At 45.5% G+C, this 18409-nt stretch overlaps 1 long non-coding RNA gene across 1 annotated transcript in view; it reads right to left on the bottom strand.

Annotated features, from left to right (window-relative positions):
- The window catches only part of LOC130273207 (uncharacterized), a 77546-nt gene extending 60552 nt beyond the window's left edge, over nucleotides 1-16994 (bottom strand). The window contains exon 1 of the long non-coding RNA XR_008843913.1: nucleotides 15636-16994. This is a non-coding gene — a long non-coding RNA (uncharacterized LOC130273207). The remainder of the gene's footprint in view (nucleotides 1-15635) is intronic.
- Between the last annotated feature and the right edge of the window lie 1415 nt (nucleotides 16995-18409).

Here is an 18409-nt window from a genome sequence, read left to right as displayed (position 1 = left end):
CCTACCTCCAGTCTGCCCAACGGCTGAATCCTCGCCAGGCCCGGTGGTCTCTGTTCTTTGCCCGATTTAATTTTGAGATTCACTTTCGTCCTGCCGATAAGAACATTAGGGCCGATGCTCTCTCTCGTTCCTCGGATGCCTCAGAAGTTGATCTCCCTCCGCAACACATCATTCCACCTGACTGCCTGATCTCCACTTCTCCTGCCTCCATCAGGCAGACTCCTCCAGGAAAGACCTTTGTTTCTCCACGCCAACGCCTCGGAATCCTCAAATGGGGTCACTCCTCCCATCTCGCAGGTCATGCGGGCATCAAGAAATCTGTGCAACTCATCTCCCGCTTCTATTGGTGGCCGACTCTGGAGACGGATGTTGGGGACTTTGTGCGAGCCTGCACTATCTGTGCCCGGGATAAGACTCCTCGCCAGAAGCCCGCTGGTTTTCTTCATCCTCTGCCTGTCCCCGAACAGCCTTGGTCTCTGATTGGTATGGATTTTATTACTGATTTACCCCCTTCCCGTGGCAACACTGTTATTTGGGTGGTCGTTGATCGATTCTCCAAAATGGCACATTTCATCCCTCTTCCTGGTCTTCCTTCTGCGCCTCAGTTGGCTAAACAATTTTTTGTACACATTTTTCGTCTTCACGGGTTGCCTACGCAGATTGTCTCGGATAGAGGTGTCCAATTCGTGTCTAAATTCTGGAGGGCTCTCTGTAAACAACTCAAGATTAAATTAAATTTTTCCTCTGCATATCATCCCCAGTCCAATGGACAAGTAGAAAGAATTAACCAGGTCTTGGGTGATTATTTGCGACATTTTGTTTCCTCCCGCCAGGATGACTGGGCAGATCTCCTTCCATGGGCCGAATTCTCGTATAACTTCAGGGTCTCTGAATCTTCCTCCAAATCCCCATTTTTCGTGGTGTACGGCCGTCACCCTCTTCCCCCCCTCCCTACCCCCTTGCCCTCTGGTCTGCCCGCTGTGGATGAAATTTCTCGTGACCTTTCCATTATATGGAGAGAGACCCAAAATTCTCTCTTACAGGCTTCTTCACGCATGAAGAGGTTCGCGGATAAGAAAAGAAGAGCTCCCCCCGTTTTTTCCCCTGGAGACAAGGTATGGCTCTCCGCTAAATATGTCCGCTTCCGTGTCCCTAGCTACAAGTTGGGACCACGCTATCTTGGTCCTTTCAAAATTTTGTGTCAAATTAATCCTGTCTCTTATAAACTTCTTCTTCCTCCTTCTCTTCGTATCCCTAATGCCTTTCACGTCTCTCTTCTCAAACCACTCATCCTCAACCGTTTTTCTCCCAAATCTGTTCCTCCCACTCCTGTTTCCGGCTCCTCGGACGTCTTCTCGGTCAAGGAAATCTTAGCTGCCAAAAAGGTCAGAGGAAAAAATTTTTTTTTAGTGGACTGGGAGGGTTGTGGTCCTGAAGAGAGATCCTGGGAACCTGAGGACAACATCCTAGACAAAAGTCTGCTCCTCAGGTTCTCAGGCTCTAAGAAGAGGGGGAGACCCAAGGGGGGGGGTACTGTTACGCCGAGCGCTCCGGGTCCCCGCTCCTCCCCGGAGCGCTCGCTTCTCTCTCTCCGCTGCAGCGCTCCGGTCACGTCCTCTGACCCGGGGCGCTGCGATCCCGCTGCCAGCCGGGATGCGATTCGCGATGCGGGTAGCGCCCGCTCGCGATGCGCACCCCGGCTCCCCTACCTGACTCGCTCCCCGTCTGTTCTGTCCCGGCGCGCGCGGCCCCGCTCCCTAGGGCGCGCGCGCGCCGGGTCTCTGCGATTTAAAGGGCCACTGCGCCGCTGATTGGCGCAGTGGTTCCAATTAGGGTAATCACCTGTGCACTTCCCTATATTACCTCACTTCCCTTGCACTCCCTTGCCGGATCTTGTTGCCTTAGTGCCAGTGAAAGCGTTCCTTGTGTGTTCCTTGCCTGTGTTTCCAGACCTTCTGCCGTTGCCCCTGACTACGATCCTTGCTGCCTGCCCCGACCTTCTGCTACGTCCGACCTTGCTTCTGCCTACTCCCTTGTACCGCGCCTATCTTCAGCAGCCAGAGAGGTGAGCCGTTGCTAGTGGATACGACCTGGTCACTACCGCCGCAGCAAGACCATCCCGCTTTGCGGCGGGCTCTGGTGAAAACCAGTAGTGGCTTAGAACCGGTCCACTAGCACGGTCCACGCCAATCCCTCTCTGGCACAGAGGATCCACTACCTGCCAGCCGGCATCGTGACAATATACACATACACTGCCACCGTATATACACACACAGCCATCATAAATATATACACTGCCTCTATATACACATGCACTGCCCCTTTATACACACATGGCCATCATACACATACACAGCTTCTATATGCACATACTGTCCCTTTATACACACATGGCCATCATACACACATACACAGCTTCTATATGCATATACACTGCCACTATATAGACACACACTGCCATCATACACACATATACAGCCACTATATACACATACACTGTCACTGTATATACACACACATCCATCATAAATATATACACTGTCTCTATATACACATACACTGCCCCTTTATACACACATGGCCATCATACACATGCACAGCTTCTATATGTATATACACTGCCACTATATAGACACACACTGCCATCATACACACATACACAGCTTCTATATACACATACACTGCCCCTTTATACACACATGACCATCATACATAGCTTCTATATGCATATACACTCAGGGATGTGGAAATCCTATAGCCTGACGCCCGGGACAAGTAGTTTTGGGTGCCGGGCAGGTGAATTGTTTATAGATTTAGCCCTGTATCGGGCAGGGACAGACCGACTTCCCCCTTATTTTTCTTTAATGTCGGTGTGAGGCGCAGGAGCCGATGCAAGTCTCCACCTCACACCGGCCTCAGAGTGTATGGAGGAGGCGGCGGCCTCCAGCTGACTGCAGAGCCCCCTTATCTCCCCTCCCGGACGCAGCTCAGAAGACACAGCAGGGGGAGAGAAAGGACGTAGACAGCTCCGTGCACAGCTCCATCCCCCGCACACAGCTCCATCCCCCACACTCAGCTCCCCCTCCCCCCCTGCTCTGTCTAGACAGGACCTAATCCACCACGGGGAGGTTGCTTGTTTGCACGAGGAAAACACAGAGCAGGGGGGGGTGAGGGGGAGGACGTAAATCTCACCTCACACCGGCCGGGACTACAGCTCTGATGTCCACTCATGGCGGCTCAGGTGAGGAGGCCGAGAATACAGGCGGCGGCAGGAAGGGTGGTTGTATATGAATGGTGTGAGTGTATGTATGTATGATGTCTGTGTGTGATGTGTATGTAATGTATGATGTGTATATGATGTCTGTGTGTGATGTGTATGTAATGTATAATGTGTGTATGATGTCTAAGTGTGATGTGTATGTACACACATATACAGCCACTATATATACATACACTGCCACTGTATATACACACACATCAATCATAAATATATACACTGCCTCTATATACACATACACTGCCCCTTTATACACACATGGCCATCATACACATACACAGCTTCTATATGCATATACACTGCCACTATATAGACACATACTGCGATCATACACACATATGCAGCCACTATATACACATACACTGCCACTGTATATACACACACATCCATCATAAATATATACACTGCCTTTATATACACACACTGCCCCTTTAAATACACATGGCCATCATACACATACACAGCTTCTATATGCATATACACTGCCACTATATGGACACACACTGCCATCATACACACATATACAGCCACTATATACACATACACTGCCACTGCATATACACACACAGCCATCATAAATATATACACTGCTCCTATATACACACACTGCCCCTTTATACACACATGGCAATCATACACATACACAGCTTCTATATGCATATACACTGCCACTATATAGACACTCACTGCCATCATACACGACTGCTGAGACACAATTAGCTCCTAGCAGGCTATAACTACCCCTCCCCCTTACTACAATAAATACTTAAATAATAACTGACACAACAACAATTTAACTTTTCCGTGGGTGGGGATCGGCCACAGCTTTATTTATAAAGTTACTTATATAAATAACAATTTAACTGTAACAAAGACACCGATTGGCTTCTTACCAACCCGAGAGGTGCTGCCACACCGTCCTGTGTGGAGGTCTACCCCGGGTTGACCCCGCTTTCACCGTCTTCTTACCGCCAAGCTGTGACTTACAATAAACAAAGATACAAAAAGGGAGGGAGGGAGGGCAAAACTCCGGGTCCTGGGCAGATTGAGGGGGGAAGGGAGGCACCACAGCTATAAATACCCAGGGGAGGGCCTCTGAAAGCCCGGGAAACTATTAAACCCCTGATTGGTGCACTCCTTCCCCCCCCCCCACCCATGGGACATACCACTGTAGCCATTTGCAAGTTTTACAGGCGGGGGAGGGGGCTAAAAACCTTGCCTGTATATTTCTTAACCTCTTACTGCTCACCAGTCAGGGGGCAAGCTAGTTATGCACAGCTTGCCCCTCCAGACTGCTGAGACACAATTAGCTCCTAGCAGGCTATAACTACCCCTCCCCCTTACTACAATAAATACTTAAATAATAACTGACACAACAACAATTTAACTTTTCCGTGGGTGGGGATCGGCCACAGCTTTATTTATAAAGTTACTTATATAAATAACAATTTAACTGTAACAAAGACACCGATTGGCTTCTTACCAACCCGAGAGGTGCTGCCACACCGTCCTGTGTGGAGGACTACCCCGGGTTGACCCCGCTTTCACCGTCTTCTTACCGCCACGGAGGAGACCAGTTAGCCCTACACTGGGCTCCGACCCCCACCCAAGAGATAGTGGATAGCCAACACCTGGGGCCACCTCCAGCCCCCCAGCACACCCAACACTTTTCCTCTCCAGGAAATCCGCTCAGCGCTTTTCCTCTCCAGGATATCCGCTCAACACTTTTCCTCTCCAGGAAATCCGGGTACCTGCCACCAGGACCAATTTTTAAAAATTTTTTTTTTTTTTTTATAACCCGTGTGAACTCATCTCTCAGACTCGCCCATACACCGAAGGGTGCTGCAGCACTCGCACCACCTCAAAAGCCGCTCTCAAAACAAAAACACACCTGGGAGACATCAAACTGGGCGAATATAGCAACACAACATGCAGATCGCCCGCGGCCGTCGTGCAGCGCTACCCTCTCCGGAAACCCAGCCACCTCCGCCGGCCCCGATACAAAAAGAGCAAATCCAGAACTCACAAAACAGTCATTCGCGGACCCTCATGGAGCACGAGCTGCGTGTCCCGGATCGCCTAAACAGTCTCGGACCGACGGGCCTTTATTAGTTTTATTTTTTATTTTATTTTTTTAAACTTTTACCATGAAACGCACAAAATAGGCACCCAAAAACACAGACACCCAAGTCCCATGGAAGGAGACGAGGAGAAAGAAAAAGTGTCCCATCCACATAGCCCTGAAAAAAGCTAGCGCAAAAACTCGGATCAGAAAAATTACGCAAAACGAAAACCAAAAACCTGCAGCCGCCACTAAGCGACCCAAAAACAGATAGGAAAAACCGGTCGCCGACAGCAAGGCCACCCACTCGCGGGCCCAGCCCCTATGTATACACCACCCGCAAAGCAGAAAGAAAATCACCCCCTGCCATGTGCCGTGCAGCACAGCGGGAAAGCCACCCAACTTTTTATTTATTTATTTTTTTAGATTATTTATTATTTTTATTTTATTTTTATTTTTAGCTGATTCACATGAACAGGTGAAGATCCCACATCACATACTCAGAATGTTATTTGGATACACTGAGAACACTGCCCAAATCTCGAACCTCCTTGGAGAGGTGACACAGCAGATAACTTCCGTTATCACATCCTATTAAAACGAAACAGGAAATCAAACATCAGCCTCGTAAGGTCACTTCAAAGGGCATTCCAGGTACCGAAACCAATATATATTTATTATTTATTTATTTTTTTTTTTTTTTATGTTTTTATCCCCTGTCCACAGACCCTTTAGAACCTCCGGGACCCTCCACAACTGTAGATAGACATCCCGGCCTCCACACCAACACCAACCACTCGCAAGTACCGTACCGTGAGTGCGACCAAGTCGCAGGAGCCACCAAAGCGGACCACAAATTACACCACTCTCCCCGATGACCCACGGGCCGGCCACACAAGCAACCCTCCGGAACTACAGCCAGAGAAAACAGGGCAAAGCGTCAACACCCAATACCGACCCAGGGAGCATAGCCCTGAAAGAAATTGTAACCCCAAACAGCGAAGCACTAGATGCAACAGACAGAGCACAGGAAGAAAAACACGCCCCGTGATCACTCAAATCACACACTAGAAAAGAAGAAAAGCATCACAAAATTAGCGCGCAACCAAGCGCAGGGGACTTGCAACCCACACAGTAACGTTACAAGCCTAGAACATGAGCTGCCGAAGCAAGCAACCAAAGTCCCACAACCAACACCAAGGGAGAAGCACAAACAAAACCCCAAGCATGGCAGAAACCCACTGACTACCAAGACCCAGGGGTAAACCACCCCACAGCACCACTGGAAAACCAAACACCACACCAACAACCGACCAAACCAGCCACATCCGAGAACAAAGCGAGCTCCCCGTGCAGGGAACTGAAAGCAGGCCAGGCCACCGCATGACCCTTGAAAAAACCCCAACCAACCGAAATGTCAGCCCAAAGCGTACCAGGGGCACATATGCGGGGGCCCAAATACCAGACACCCTCGGCGGCCAAAGACAACCTGCAGGAAAAAACTCCGCCCAGAACCATATTCCATGCGGAACTTACAGTAAACCAGCAAGGACCGGAACAGGGGCACCTAGCGAGCCCCGAGGAAACCAAAGCAGAGAAAACGCAATCACTCCCCGTCCACAGGAAAACTGCAGACCAACGCCAACGCGGCATGCGGAAGACTGCAACAAACCACACCCCAACAAGCGTAGAGCACAGGAGTATCCCCCTCCGGAAAACCACCACAAACAAAAGAAACCACGAGGAAAGACAAACTGAGACTCAAAGCGAAACCTACCCACCGCCACATCAGCTAAAGCACCCAGCACGACATACAGGAGTCCCATGCCTACCAAAGATCGGGAGCAAAACAGGAGAAAACATCAGACAATACACTAGGACAAACAGAGCAGCGGAGAGGGACTACAACTAGTGACGGAGAGAAACACCAAACAAAGGGGGAGAAAACCAAAAGAAACAAAACCGTAACTGGGTGCCACCGATTCAAAATAAGGAACAAGCCTCAGGAGCTAAATCCACAAAACCCGGTCATCCAGAGCGTAAGGCCAAAAGACCACTCACCTAAGCGTGCACCGCAGAAATTGATACCACACCAAAGCACCCTGTCAAGAAGAGACGTACCCAACTCACAACCAGAGACCAACATAGACATACACCTATATCCGAGACCCAAACCCAACAAACCCACAGGAACAAAAGGTGGAAACTACCAGAACAGCCATAAGCACACTAACCGGGGAAGGAGAGGGAACCAACCCAGCTAGCCAGTTGAAGACAACTGGCCTGCCAAAGCACCAAGGGCAGGCACGAAAATAGAGCCCCCCCCTGCCCCCCCGCAACAGCACACTCACTAAGTCCAGAAGATGGAGAAGGCACAAAAGCAGGAGGAACCACTTCACCACCGCAGGCGTTGAACAAGGCACGCTGGAGACCACCTGGTTGCAGGTACTCTGCCGCCGCCCGGAATGGCGCCGGGAAACCAGCAGCAGAGAACTCAGGAAGAGGGACAGCAGCGGAGAGGGTTTGGGGTGCAGTGGCTGCCTGAACCATGCGCCGTGATCCGAAGTTTACAGCGATACAATTGTCGTGTCAAACAGAGTTGCGATATCAATATATATATATATATATATATATATATATATATATATATTTTATTATTTTTTTTTTTTTTTTTTTTTTTATAGGTATGAAAAAAGCGACCAAAATACGCTATATGGGACTGTAGAATTTATATATTTAATTTTTAATTCGCGCTTACACGCGGATCAAATGAGGATATATAACTTGATAGTGCGGACATTGACGCACGTGGCAATACCACATGTGCCTGTGTATTGAAATCTACACAGTTTGTACTTTTATTTATTTTTTTTTTTTATTGTAATTTTTCTTTTCTTTTTTTATTTTTTTTTTTATTTTTTGTATTTTTTTATTTTTTTATTTATTTAATTATTTATTTTTTAAAATAATTAATTAAGTAAATTGTTTTTTTTTTTTTTTTTTTTTTTTTTTGCGCATACGCCATTGAAGGAATGCTGCAATCGAAGACATATTTAGATAGTACGGACATGTACGCACGCAGCGATACCATATACATGCTTGATGTAATACAGTTTTTATTTTATTTATTTATTTAATTTTTATTAGTTATGTATTTATATTTTAATTCATGTTTTTATGTATGGGGGAAAAAGGGGGGGGGAGGAGTGATCCAAACATTTATCATGGCAAGGGTTAAATTTTTTTTTTTTTTTTTTTTTTTTGTGCGCAATGCTATAGCTCCATAGGGAGCCACAACACTGCACACACAGATCACTTGCCATGTATTAACATGGCAATGATCTGGGTTGTCAGAGATTGATTGCTCAAGCCTGAATTTCAGGCTTGGAGCAATCAATCCACGAGCGGACGCGCAGGAGGCAGGTGAGTGACCCTCCTGCTGCGTTCCAGCTGATCGGGACATCGCGATTTAATCGCGATGGTCCCGATCAGCCCGACTGAGCAGCCGGGACGCCTATACATACATTCAGATGCGGCGATCAACTTTGATCGCCGCATCCAAAAAGGTAATGCCGGACATCTGCCCGATCGGCGATGTCCGGCATTAGCACGGGTCCTGGTTGCTAATAGCAACTGGGACCCGACAGCTATGATGCGCGCTCGCCTTGTGAGCGCGCATTATAGCTGGGAACACGCAAATGGACGTTAATAAACGTCCATTTGCGCAAGGCTACACAAAACAGCCGCAGCAACCCAGGGGCCGCCACCGCAGACGGAGGGGACAGCAACGGGGAAGGAGGCAAAGCGCGCACATAAGGAGCACGCCTGGCAAAGGGGCTCGGGCCAGGGGCAGAGAAGTGGATTGGAGGAACGGGCAAGGAAAAGGATTAAAGGTACGGGAAGGGAATTAAAGGAACGGGGCAGGGAAGAGGAGTAAAGGAACGGGCAGGACGGGCGGACGGGGGGGGGGGCAAAGGAGAGCGGGACTGTGAGAGGGCGAGAGGTCCGCCAGCCTCCCGAACCTAACGCCAGGGTGCAACAGGAGGGGAGGCCAGCTCAGCCACAAGCGAGCATGCCAACCCTCACCCTCCTGCTCCATCCGGGCCATAATATAAGGGGCAGATACATACCAACCGGCAGACAAAACTCCGGGTCCTGGGCAGATTGAGGGGGGAAGGGAGGCACCACAGCTATAAATACCCAGGGGAGGGCCTCTGAAAGCCCGGGAAACTATTAAACCCCTGATTGGTGCACTCCTTCCCCCCCCACCCATGGGACATACCACTGTAGCCATTTGCAAGTTTTACAGGCGGGGGAGGGGGCTAAAAACCTTGCCTGTATATTTCTTAACCTCTTACTGCTCACCAGTCAGGGGGCAAGCTAGTTATGCACAGCTTGCCCCTCCAATACACAGCTTCTATATACACATACACTGCCACTATATATACACATACAGCCATCATACACACATATACAGCCACTATATACACATACACTGCCACTGTATATACACATACAGCCATCATAAATATATACACTGCCTCTGCATACACATACACTGCCACTGTATATACACACACAGCCATCATAAATATATACACTGCCTCTATATACACACACTGCCCCTTTATACACACATGGCCATCACACACATACACAGCTTCTATATGCATATACACTGCCACTGTATATACACACACACTGCCATCATACACACATATACAGCCACTATATACACATACACAGCCACTATATATACACACACTGCCATCATACACACATATACAGCCACTATATACACATACACTGCCACTGTATATACACATACAGCCATCATAAATATATACAATGCCTCTATATACACATACACAGCTACTGTATATACACACACATCCATCATAAATATATACACTGCCTCTATATACATTCATTGACCCTTTATACACACATGGCCATCATACACATACACAGCTTCTATAAGCATATACACTGCCCCTATATATACACACACTGCCATCATACACACATATACAGCCACTATATACACTGCCACTGTATATACACACACATCCATCATAAATATATACACTGCCTCTATATACACACACTGCCCCTTTATACACACATGGCCATCATACACATACACAGCTTCTATATGCATATACACTGCCCCTATATATACACACACTGCCATCATACACACATATACAGCCACTATGTACACTGCCACTGTATATACACATACAGCCATCATAAATATATACACTGCCTCTATATACACATGAACTGCCACTGTATATACACACACTGCCATCATACACACATATACAGCCACTATATACACATACACTGCCACTGTATATACACACACAGCCATCATTAATATATACACTGCCTCTATATACACTCACTGTCCCTCTATGGACACATGGCCATCATACACATACACAGGTACTATATGCATATACACTGCCACTATATAGACACTCACTGCCATCATACACACATATACAGCCACTATATACACATACACTGCCACCGTATATACACACACAGCCATCATAAATATATACACTGCCTCTATATACACACACTGCCCCTTTATATACACATGGCCATCATACACATACACAGCTTCTATATGCATATACACTGCCACTATATAGACACACACTGCCATCATACATACATATACATCCACTATATACACATACACTGCCACCGTATATACACACACAGCCATCATAAATATATACACTGCCTCTATATACACACACTGCCCCTTTATATACACATGGCCATCATACACATACACAGCTTCTATATGCATATACACTGCCACTATATAGACACACACTGCCATCATACATACATATACATCCACTATATACACATACGCTGCCACCGTATATACACACACAGCCATCATAAATATATACACTGCCTCTATATACACACACTGCCCCTTTATATACACATCGCCATCATACACATACACAGCTTCTATATGCATATACACTGCCACTATATATACACACACTGCCATCATACACACATATACAACCACTATATACACATACACTGTCACCGTATATACAAGCCATCATAAATATATACACTGCCTCTGTATACACATACACTGCCACTGTATATACACACACTGCCATCATACACACATATACAGCCACTATATACACTGCCACTGTATATACACTCACATCCATCATAAATATATACACTGCCACTATATATACACACACTGCCATCATACACACATATACAGCCACCATATACACTGCCACTGTATATACACTCACATCCATCATAAATATATACACTGCCACTATATATACACACACTGTCATCATACACACATATACAGCCACTATATACACATACACTGCTCCTTTATATACACATGGCCATCATACACATACACAGCTTCTATATACACAAACACTGCCACTATATAGACACACACTGCCATCATACACACCTATACAGCCACTATATACACATACACTGCCACTGTATATACACACACATCCATCAAAAATATATACACTGCCTCTATATACACACACTGCCCCTTTATACACACATGGCCATCATACACATACACAGCTTCTATATGCATATACACTGCCACTATATAGACACACACTGCCATCATACACACATATACAGCCACTATATACACATACACTGCCACTGTATATACACACACAGCCATCATAAATATATACACTGCCTCTATATACACATACACTGCCCCTTTATACACACGTGGTCATCATACACAGCTTCTATATGCATATACACTGCCACTATATAGACACACACTGCCATCATACACACATATACAGCCACTATATACACACACTGCCACTGTATATACACACACATCCATCATAAATATATACACTGCCTCTATATACACACACTGCCCCTTTATATACACATGGCCATCATACACATACACAGCTTCTATATGCATATACACTGCCACTATATAGACACACACTGCCATCATACATACATATACATCCACTATATACACATACGCTGCCACCGTATATACACACACAGCCATCATAAATATATACACTGCCTCTATATACACACACTGCCCCTTTATATACACATCGCCATCATACACATACACAGCTTCTATATGCATATACACTGCCACTATATATACACACACTGCCATCATACACACATATACAACCACTATATACACATACACTGTCACCGTATATACAAGCCATCATAAATATATACACTGCCTCTGTATACACATACACTGCCACTGTATATACACACACTGCCATCATACACACATATACAGCCACTATATACACTGCCACTGTATATACACTCACATCCATCATAAATATATACACTGCCACTATATATACACACACTGCCATCATACACACATATACAGCCACCATATACACTGCCACTGTATATACACTCACATCCATCATAAATATATACACTGCCACTATATATACACACACTGTCATCATACACACATATACAGCCACTATATACACATACACTGCTCCTTTATATACACATGGCCATCATACACATACACAGCTTCTATATACACAAACACTGCCACTATATAGACACACACTGCCATCATACACACCTATACAGCCACTATATACACATACACTGCCACTGTATATACACACACATCCATCAAAAATATATACACTGCCTCTATATACACACACTGCCCCTTTATACACACATGGCCATCATACACATACACAGCTTCTATATGCATATACACTGCCACTATATAGACACACACTGCCATCATACACACATATACAGCCACTATATACACATACATTGCCACTGTATATACACACACACATCTAGGGCTGGGCGGTATACCGGTTCATACAGAATACCGAAATTTTTGGGCTGCACGATATGAATTTTCCCCCATACCGCAATACCGGTATGGCCCCTCCACCTCCCCCTTGGGAATGAATAATCAGCCCAGCGCAGTGCTGTCCCCACATCGGGGAACTAATCATACGTGACCCGCCAGCACTGTTCTGCTCCCCCCACCAAATCATGTGTCCCGCCAGCGCTGTTCTGCTCCCCCCCACCAAATCATGTGACCTGCGAGCGCTGTTCTGCTCCCCCCACCAAATCATGTGACCTGCGAGCGCTGTTCTGTTCCCCCCCACCAAATCATGTTACCCGCCAGCGCTGTTCTGCTCCCCCCCCCCCCCCATTATCAGCCCAGCGGGGTCCTACTCATATGTATCCTGCAAGAACTGCCCTCCTCCTCTTCGTTGGGGGCTGCCGGCGCTGGAACTTACTGTACGCCAGTGGTCTCCAACCTGCGGACCTCCAGATGATGCAAAACTACAACTTTCAGTATGCCTGGACAGCCAACGGTGTCCAGGCATGCTGGGAGTTGTAGTTTTGCAACAGCTGGAGCACCGCAGGTTTGAGACCACTGCTGTATGCTGTATCCCTATGCCCGGGCTGCAAAAGATAAAGAAAATAAACTTTAACTTACCTACGTCTGCTTTACGCTGGGGAATGGAACGTCAGACAGCCGTCAGCCTATCACCGGCTGGAGCGATGTCCCGCCCCGGCCAGTGATAAGCTGAGCCCACTGTCATGTAAGAAGCTGGCTTATCTTTTGCAGCCCGGGCATAGGGATACAGCGTATAGCAGTTGTCTCAAACCTGCGGACCTCCAGCTGTTGCAAAACTACAACTCCCAGTATGCCCGGACAGCCTTTGGCTATTAGAGACCACTGACGTGCAGTATAGAGTTCCATCGCCGGCGGCCCCCAACAAAGAGGAGGAGGGCAGTGCTTGCGGGTGACATATGTGAGTAGTACCCCGCTGGGCTGATAATTAATTGGGGGGGAGTAGAACAGCGCTGGCAGGTAACATGATTTGGGGGGCGGGGGAGCAAAGGAGTGCTTGCGGGTCACATGATTTGTGGTGGGGTGGGGGTGAAAGAAATACCATTATATATCGTGGAACCGCCATACTTTACAAAAATACCGTGATACACATATTTGGTCATACCGCTCAGCTCTACACACATCCATCATAAATATATACACTGCCTCTATATACACATACACAGCTACTGTATATACACTCACATCCATCATAAATATATACACTGCCTCTATATACACTCACTGCCCCTTTATACACACATGGCCATCATACACATACACAGCTTCTATATGCATATACACTGCCACTGTATATACACACACTGCCATCATACACACATATACAGCCTCTATATACACATACACAGCTACTGTATATACACACACATCCATCATAAATATATACACTGCCTCTATATACACTCACTGCCCCTTTATACACACATGGCCATCATACACATATATACAGCCACTATATACACATACACTGCCACTGTATATACACACACATCCATCATACATATATACACTGCCTCTATATACACTCACTGCCCGTTTATACACACATGGCCATCATACACATACACAGCTTATATATGCATATACACTGCCACTATAGAGACACACACTGCCATCATACACACATATACAGCCACTATATACACATACACTGCCACTGTATATACACATACAGCCATCATAAATATATACAATGCCTCTATATACACATACACTACCACTGTATATACACTCACATCCTTCATAAATATATACACTGCCTCTTTATACACACACATGGCCATCATACACATACACAGCTTCTATATATACACACTGCCCCTTTATACACACATGGCCATCATACACACATACACAGCTTCTATATACACACACTGCCCCTTTATACACACATAGCCATCATACACACATACACAGCTTCTATATACACACACTGCCCCTTTATACTTTATACACACATGGCCATCATACACATACACAGCTTCTATACACACACACACTGCCCCTTTATACACACATGGCCATCATACACACATACACAGCTTCTATATACACACACTGCCCCTTTATACACACATGGCCATCATACACACATACACAGCTTCTATATACACACACTGCCCCTTTATACTTTATACACACATGGCCATCATACACACATACACAGCTTCTATATACACACACTGCCCCTTTATACACACATGGCCATCATACACACATACACAGCTTCTATATACACACACTGCCCCTTTATATATATATATATATATATATATATATATATATACACACACACACACAGCCCCCATACAAGTAAGTACCTGTGTGCAGTGTAGCTTGCTGCTCCGCTCCTCTATTGCAGAACTGGGCAGGAAGAGGAGGGACACGTGAGCCGACGTCACTGGCCAGCTGCTACTAGCAGGCCCTGCTGGTAACTGAGAGCCGCGCACAGGCATGTCTCATACCAACTGCAACCCCTGCCATTTTAAAGTGACAGTGTGCTGCCCTCCTCGCAAGAAAGAGTGTTGGGGCCAAGTGGCCCCCCTGAGGGTCCGGGCCCCTTACTGTACCCCCCTGATGGCGGCCCTGTCTGTGTGACCCTATTCTTAAGAGGTTAATTACATTTCAGTATAGAGGTAAAATTAACCAATCAGCAAAGTCTTACCAAGCGAAAATAAAAGCCTGGACTGAACCATTGACTGGTGGGTAAAATAAACTAGCAGGTCAACGGCAGCGAAATGGATGATATTAAAAGAAATGAGAGCAAGAAGACAAAGCACTTTCCCATCTTTGTTTCAATCATATAGCTACCATCTTTATCATTTTTACTGTGTTTTTGGGGCAGTTTATATGTTCCTGTAGTAGTACAGTCCAGCTAGGAGCAGTTGCTATGACAACTGTTATGCTGCAGCAGCCATTTTAACTGCCATCCTAGAAACAGCTTAACGACCAGTCGAGCGCCTGTCCTGAGTGCCCCCCAAATGTATGAAGAAGACGCCACTTCTCTCTGTGCCCTGGTCTGATAATGTAAGGTGATTACAGATTGCGTACAGGTTTGGGCAGTGTTGGCACAGATGTGAGCGCTCCCATTACACCAAATATCTACAGTCTAGGACAGTGTTTCCCAACCAGTGTGTCTTCAGCTGTTGTAAACTACAACTTTCAGGGCGCACAAACAACAGAAGGCTGTCTGGGCATGTTGGGAGCTGCAGTTTTGCAAAAGCTGGAGATGGGTTGGAATTCCACTTGTTTTTTTTGGGCAAAAACACCAAGAAAAACTCAAATTCTGCCGCATGGCGTTTTTTCGGCTAAAAAATGCTGCGGCCAGATGTCAGCTGTAAATCAATGAGAAATCGCAAAATTCTTATTCCACTTGGCATTTTTTACTTTAGCGTTTTTTTTATACTTTTGGCGTTTTTTCCACTCACTTTTGGCGTTTTTCAGATCGTTGGTAATCGCAGCATGTTGAGCCACTGGCATTTTTTTTTTGTCAAAATCATGGCGTTTTTCTCCCATTGAAGTCTAAGGGAGTGAATAAAATTTCCAAGAAAAACTTTGGCGTTTTTTCATGCGGTTTTCATTCTTTTTTGGACTTTAGCGATCCAAAAAAGTGATGGAGATACCTTTTTTAATAAAATTTCATGGGTACCATTAAAAAAAATAAAAAAGATACAATAGTGAAGGAAAAAATTGTATCTAACGAAATGTATCTTTTTTATAATAACATTTTCCTCTGGACAGGTTTTGAGAGGAAAAGTTGCTGAGTTGCCCATAGCAACAAATCAGATCGCTTCTTTCATTTTTAACAAGGCTTCTGAAAACTGAAAGTAGTAATCTGATTGGTTGCTATGGGCAACTCAGCAGATTTTCCTCTGGACAGGTTTTGATAAATCTCCCCCTATGTGTTTTTCACTTTTTTTTCTTTTTTCTTTTTTTTACATTTTTTAGGTAGTACTACTACTCCCAGCATAGAAAACACTGTTCCAGTTAGTACCTGTACTAATTGACAGATTGCCTGTTGTGATCCTCCTGTATAATTACTAGATGCAGCGGCCGCTCTTCTATGGTCCCCTACACTGCCGTATATATACACCTATTCATATTTCCAGCAGAGAGCTGTGATTGGCCAGATGGTTCCAGCCAATCACAGCTCTCTGTGGGAAATAGGAATATGGGTATATGTACGGCCGCTGCATCTATACATTATACAGGAGGATCACAGCGGGTGTCAGGAGGAGTGATACCCGCTGTGATCTTTCCTTACCTGCAGGTACTACTACTCCCAACATGGAGCACACTCTGCTCACTGCTGGGAGATGTAGTATCTGCATTAATAGCCAGATCGTAGTGAGTGTCAGAAGTTACACTCGCTGCGATCTGTGTATTAATGCAGGTACTACAGCTTCCAGCATGGAGCAGAGTCTGCTCCATGTTGGGAGTAGTAGTACTTGCAGTTAAGGACACATCACAGTGGATGTCACTACTGGCACCTGATGTGATCGTCTTGTCTATTGCAGAGATGGAGCGGCTGTATATAGCACTCGCATGTCTGCTCTGTACTCCGGCCACTCAATCATTGATATTTCCCTCAGAGCTGTGATTGACTGCAACCATCCGGCCAATCACCACTCTGGGTGGGAAATATGAATGAGTGATGTTCTATTCCCATCACTGGCCGGAGTACAGAGCAGAGATGTTAGTGCTGTGTAGAGCTGCATCTCTGCTATATAATGGACGATCGCATCGGGTGTCAGGACTGAGACCTGGGGCGATATGTCTATTACTACAGGAATTACTGCTCCCATCATGGAACACTCTGTTCCATGCTAGGAGTAGTAGTACTACCTAAAAAATTTAAAAAATAGAGAAAAAAAGTGAAACACACACACTTTATTAAACATTAATTAAAATTTAGTTATACAAAATTTAGATTTCATTAAATACATTTTTTGCCATCACTACTGCATCCTTTTTTTTTTTTTTTTTTTTTTTTTGTTACCAAACAAATTTTGGATACCAAAAAAAAAAAAAAAAAAAAAAAGTAAAACCAAAAGGTGCCAAGAATGCAATTTCCACACAAATGAAAAAACAACAA

Source organism: Hyla sarda, chromosome 5, assembly GCF_029499605.1.
Source record: "Hyla sarda isolate aHylSar1 chromosome 5, aHylSar1.hap1, whole genome shotgun sequence".
Classification (NCBI taxonomy): domain Eukaryota; kingdom Metazoa; phylum Chordata; class Amphibia; order Anura; family Hylidae; genus Hyla; species Hyla sarda.
The sequence above is the reverse complement of the archived record's forward strand: the minus strand, read 5'-3'. Positions and strand labels throughout refer to the sequence as shown.